Consider the following 6,529-nt stretch of genomic DNA (forward strand, 5'->3'; position numbering starts at 1 on the left):
CTCGCGCAGGACCACAGAGAGTCAGGGAGCCGGCAGTGGGCTCGCGCAGGACCACAGACAGGGAGCCGGCGGTGGGCTCGTGCAGGACCAGAGAGTCAGGGAGCTGGCAGGGGGCTCGTGCAGGACCACAGACAGAGCCGGTGGGGGGCATGGGCAGGACCACAGACGGTCAGAGAGCCGAAACTGGCCTTCCCGTGCTAACACCACCTGCGACTGCTCACCAACAAGGAAATGCTTAACTGTAAATCTAACAAAAGCCTGTATGGGACTTAAACTCTGAAAACCACAAGACACTGATGAAAGAAACTTTGAAGAATCCAAATAAATGGAGAGACACATTGCGTTAATGGACAGAATGGACAGCATAGTCAAGACATAAATTCTCCCAAAATTGAGGTTCAGGTTTAATGCAACTCCTACCATAAACTTCAGGGTTTTTTTTTTTTTCCTGTAGGTAAAGACAAGATTATTCTAAAAAGTATATGGAAAAGCAAATTAACAAGGATAGCCAAAACAGCACTGAAAAAGGATGACCAGAAAGAACTGCGTGCCTGATTTTGGGACATGGGACAGCTGTGGTGCGGCATGGGCAGTGGGAGACACACAGAGGAACAGGGAGCAGTGAACCCAGCAGGTGCCCCATGTTAGCAATGTGATTTTTTCAAAATTTTATTTTAGGTTCAGGGGTACCTGTGCAGGTTATACAGAAAAACCAGTGTCATGGGGGTTCATTGTATAGATTATTTCATCACCCAGGTACTGAGCCCAGTACCCATTAGTTATTTTTCGCCTTCTCTCCCTCCTCTCACCGTCCACCCTCCTTTCCCTCCTCCCACCTCCAGCCTCAAGTTCACTCCCGTGTCTGTTGTTCCTTCTTTGTGCTCATGAGTTCTCATCATTCAGCTCCCACTTATAGTGAGGACATGTGGTATCTGGTTTTCTGTTCCTGACTTAGTTTGCTAAGGATAATTGTCTCCAGCTCCATCCATGCTCCCAGAAAACAAGCTCTCATTCTTTTTAATGGCTGCATAGTATTCCACGGTGTATATGTATCACATTTTCTTTTCTTTTTTTTTTGAGATGGAGTCTCGCTCTGTTGCCCAGGCTGAAGTGCAGTGACGCGATGTCTGCTCACTGCAAGCTCTGCCTCCTGGGTTCATGCCATTCTTCCACCTCAGCCTCCCAAGTAGCTGGGACTACAGGCGCCCACCACCACACCTGGCTAATTTTTTTTTTTCTGTATTTTTAGTAGAGATGGGGTTTCACCATTCACAGGATGGTCTCCATCTCCTGACCTTGTGATCCGCCCACCTCGGCCTCCCAAAGTGCTGGGATTACAGGCATGAGCCACCGTGCCTGGCAATGTACTACATTTTCTTCATCCAATCTGCCTTTGGTGGCATTTTGGCTGGTGTCACGTCTTTGCAACTGTGAACAGCGCCAGGCTGGTGTCACATCTTTGCGACTGTGAACAGCGCCAGGCTGGTGTCGCCTCTTTGCAATTATGAACAGTGCTAGGCTGGTGTCATGTCTTTGCGACTGTGAACAGCACCAGGCTGGTGTCGCCTCTTTGTGACTGTGAACAGCGCCAGGCTGGTGTCGCCTCTTTGCGACTGTGAACAGTGCTAGGCTGGTGTCATGTCTTTGCAATTGTGAACAGTGCTAGGCTGGTGTCATGTCTTTGCGATTGTGAACAGGGCTGCAGTGCACATTCGCATGCATGCGTCTTTATGGTAGAAAGATTTATGTTCCTTTGGGTGTATGTAAACCCAGTAATGGAGCAATCAGATTTCTGACAAAGTTTGTAAGGGCAATTCCATGGAGACAGAAATCTTTTCAACAAATGGTGCTGGAACAACGGGATGTCCACAGGAAAACAATAAACCTCGAACCAAAGAAGATTTACAGATGGAAATAAGCATGGGCCAGACGACCCACATCCTTCCACACGAGGGAGTGCCCATGAAAACAGCAGTGAGGTACCATACACCTGTCACGATGGCCCAAATCCAGACACTGACATCACCAAATGCGGACGAGGATGTGGAGCAACAGGAACGCACTCACTGCTGTGGGAAGTGACTGCAAAATGGCACAGCCACTTTGGAAGTCAGTTGGTGGTTTCTTAAAAAGTAAGCAAAATCTTGCCACAGCATTCAGCAAATGTGCCCCTTGGTATTCACCCACATGAACTGAAAATTTAGGTTCACAAGAAAACCTGCACACAGATATTTTGAGCAGCTTTATTTATAACTGCACAGATTGGAAGCAACCAAGATGCCGTTCCGTAGGGGAGTGGGTAACTGTAGTCCATCCAGACAGCACTAAAAAGAAAGGCTCTGTCATGCCGTGAAAAGACATGACCAAGTTTAACAACATTCTGCGAAGTGAAAGGCGCCGGCTGGAAAGGCTGTGCGCTGTGGGATCCCACCACATGACATTCTGGAACAGGTGCAGCATGGAGCCAGGAAAGGGATCTGTGGTGGTCAGTCGTGGTCGGGAGGGAGGGATGAATGGGTGGCGCACATGGCCCTCTTGGGGCAGTGAAGCTGCTCTGTGTGGTGCTGTAACAGTGGATGCACGGTGGATATTCATTTATCAAAACCCACGAAGTGTGCCACACCAAGAGGGACCCCTGTGAGCTGCAGACTTCTGGTGATTGTGATGTGGCTGTGGAGGGTCGTCACTGTTGCAAATGCACTGCTCGGGATGCAGGGTGTTGATAATGGGGGAGGCCATGCATGTATTGGGGGGGTGTGTACGCAAACTCCATCATCTGCTCAGTTTTGCTGTGAACCTAATACTGCTCTTAAAAAAGAGCCTATAAAACAAAACAAAAAAACGGCTGAGTATGGTGGCACACACCTGTATTCCCAGCTGCTTGGGAGGCTGAGGTGGGCGGATCGCTCGAGGCCAGGGGTTCAAGACCAGTCTGGGCATTAGAGTGAGATCCCCATCTCTGCAAAAAACTTTAAAAATTAGAGAAGCATGGTGGCATGCACCTGTCCTCCTAGGCACTCAGGAGGCTGAGGGGTGAGGATCGCTTGAGCCTAAGAGTTCGAGACTAAAGTGAGCTATGATTGCACCACTGCATTCCAGCCTTCATGACAAGAGACCCTGTCTCAAAAACAAAAAACAACAAAACAACAACCTAAACCTCACAAAAAATGAACTCAAATGGATCATCTATTTAAATGCCAAATGTAAAACTACAAAACTTTGAAAAGAAAATGTAGGAGAAGATCTTCGGGATCTGGGAGTCATTGAGGAATTCTTAACCATGACACCAAAAGTAGATCCTTAAAATTAAAAAGAAAAAAAAAATGGATAAATGAGCACCAAAATTAAACAGACAAAAGCCTTTTCTCTGCAAAACCCTCATTAAGAGGATATAAGAGATAAGCTATAGACTGGAACAAAATATTTACAAACCACACGTATACAAAAGCCTAGCGTCTAGAACACATAAACGAGAAGGCGCAGCTCGCAGCAGGGCTGGGAGGATGAGCAACGGCAGACGTCCCGGCTGCAGCCGCGCTCCATGAGTGAGTGGCTGCTGCACGCCGGGCCTCCAGCTGATGGTGCCTCTGGGGTCAACCCGAGGCCAGAGGCTCCGCCGTACGCTGGAGACCCATGCTGGGCACCTCCCACGTTCCTTGTAGGAACAGCTGCTTCTGCAGAACGTGGAAAAGGTCCAGGCTGGAAGCCGTGTGGACGGAATTTGGGAAGAGGGAATGGAGAGAGTGCAGGAGAGGGAGGGAGGCCCCTGCATGGCAAGGTGGTGGCCACGTGCTCCAGAGAAGAGGGCTTGGGCTCTGTGCTCAGGGGAAGAGGACCTGGGCTCTGCGTTCCAGGGAAGAGGACCTGGGCTGTGCCCAGGCCCTCCACAATTCCTTACTAATGTTACTGCTGTTTACAGGGGCTCTGAACAACCCCAAGTTTTACTAAATACAGCCACAGAGTGTCAGACGTTACACGCTATCTCACTTATGCTAAGGCTCACTCTCATTTTATCATCTGTAACGTCAGGGTGTGCCTTATAATCAACAGGCCACAAAGAAAGTCACAAGCCACACTCACAAGAACTAGGAAGTTCATTGTGAAATACTCCTTGTCCTTGATCAGTGTGGCACACAGCATCGGACTCACTCTGCAAACACAATCACTAGAGCAGGTGCATCTCCAAGGGGAACGCCAGCCAGTCTTTCCTGCCCCTCCCCGCCCCCCCCCCCACCCTGAGAAAGCCCAAATGCAAACAGACCCAGGTCAGCTGGGCCCCTCTCCAGCTCCTGACCAGCAGCCCTGGATCCCTGGGTGGCGTGCAGCTGACCTTCCCGACCGCCACTCAGAATAACCAGGAAAGCCTGCCGACCCGTCTGAACGCAGCAGGGGAAGGGCGGCCCCGACATCTCCGTAAGACACGTGGCTGCATGGCAGGAGCCTTGGCAGTGCACTGGGCTGCAGAGTGAGGTGCACAACTAGGGCAGCTCCCGCCTCCACCACACACACAGCGCACATAGCCGCAGAGGCACGGCCCCAGGTCAGGAGCACACAACTGCCCTCAAATGCCCTCAGCAGCCAAGCAGAGGAGGCCACATCCACTCCCATGACTTCAAACATCAACACTAGACCAGGGTGCAACCGCGAGGCCGAGTCAGGGCCACGCACCCCCCACACCCACATCTATGCCCACCCCTGCCCCTATCACCTGAGTCTTGTACAGGGGCTGGCCGGGATCCTTGGGTACACAGCTGCAGCCTCTGGAGGGTGTTTACACCCCCAGCTACGAGTACTTATTGTGGTTCAGATCTCCCCAGGACACACACGACAACAGGCAGGGCTGGCTTGTTGGCACGGGAAGTCTCTGCAGATAAGGCGGCCTGCGGTGACCTGAAAGCTCAGTGGCTTAGAGGAAGCTAACTTCCAGCACTCCCCAGCCACAGAGCATCCCTGTGGGTAGGACCCACAGAGCCTGGCATTACAGGAACCAGACAGCGACGTGCATACTCTGACCAGTGATTCTGAGGTCTTGGGCCATTTATACCATGAAGATAATGAAGCTTCTCTTAGGCAGGCTGCTAGGAGGGCCCAAAGTCCCAAACCCTGATCTTAAAAGCCAGAGTACCTCTGGGTTCAAATCCTGGCTCCACAGCCTGCAGTGTGACCTGGGGCAAGTTGCTTAAGTTTTCACAAATTTAAAATACACAGTGGCTCACGCCTGTAATCCCAGCACTTTGGGAGGCCCAGGCGGGCGGATCACTTGAGGTCAGGAGTTCGAGACCAGCCTGACTAACATGGTGAAACCCCATCTCCACTGAAAAAACAAAACAAAACAAAAAAAAACAAAATTAGCCGGGCTTGGTGGCACGCACCTGTAATCCCAGCTACTCAGGAGGTCGAGGCAGGAGAATTGCTTGAACTCAGGCGGTGGAGGCTGTAGTGAGCCGAGATCGTGCCATTGCACTCCAGCCTGGGCAAAGTGAGAGAAACTCTGTCTTTCAAAAAAAAAAAAAAATTTAACATGCACGTGGTGACCTAGCTCATTGATTCTAAGGCATACTCTCTCATTTCACCATCTCTCACGTGAGGCTGCGCCTTAAAATCAGCAGTATGTCGGGATTTAATGGGCAGATGGCCTTCTTTTTAGTGATCCATAAAGTAATGGCATAGCTAGCACTAATTGTGTCTTACGTTTGATGAAATCAGCCCAATCTACCTCAAAACGATGGTTGAGGCTTAGAACAGAACCTGACACAGAATACGCTCTCAGGTATTGGTGTTGGCTGCTTGTGACTGACTTTGGCAAGTAAGAGCAGTACCTGGCACCTCTGGGCACCATAGGGCCCGGGTTGGATCCACGGCGCCGGGGACCTGGTGCCGGGCTGGGCAGCAAGTCAGTGTCACATCAGCAGGCATGGCCCTCCCGCTGGAATAGAAAGCTGACCCCAACGTCCCACTCTGACCCATGCTCAGGAAGCCGTCCTGTCCAGGAAAGTGGCTGAGATACATCCCTGAACACAGTGGGCCACAGTACCATTCAGCGGAGGGCCAGTGGCCGCTATTCTTCCTGCTGCTGTTCCACTCGGCCCACAGGTCACAGCAAGTCTACGTGGAACTGTGCAACCCACATGCTTCGATTTTCAGAAACGTTCTTAGATCCTGAACCAGAATGTGCTGCAGGGGGTACTGTTTCACCTCAAAAATTACAGCAGAGTAAATGTCCTTGTTTCAACTTTTCCAATGTTTAACTTGTAACAATAGGTACAAAAGTAAGCAGGCAACAAACAATGTGTTTCTTTAAACGGCTTTCCTGTGAGTGTTCCGTTTACAAAGAAACTCCTAAAACCAGGAAGTAATTGGTGACTTTGGAAACAGCAAGCAAACTTTGGGGAAGAAAGAGGGGCAGGTGTACCTGGAAGGGCTAGCTTGCAGTCACTCATTTCCTTTGGAGGGCGGTGGGGCTTGCACCCTAGAGATTAGGGTATAGTCTGACTCGGCAAAATATGCATCAGCGACTGTAAAAAGAAAC

At 50.5% G+C, this 6,529-nt stretch overlaps 1 protein-coding gene across 1 annotated transcript in view; it reads right to left on the reverse strand.

Annotated features, from left to right (window-relative positions):
* Positions 1-6,529, reverse strand: part of LOC105522419 (chromosome unknown open reading frame, human C7orf50) — a 130,279-nt gene that overhangs the window by 30,750 nt on the left and 93,000 nt on the right. The window lies entirely within an intron of this gene.

The sequence above is a fragment of the Colobus angolensis genome, unplaced genomic scaffold (genome assembly GCF_000951035.1).
Source record: "Colobus angolensis palliatus isolate OR3802 unplaced genomic scaffold, Cang.pa_1.0 Scaffold43, whole genome shotgun sequence".
Lineage (NCBI taxonomy): Eukaryota > Metazoa > Chordata > Mammalia > Primates > Cercopithecidae > Colobus > Colobus angolensis.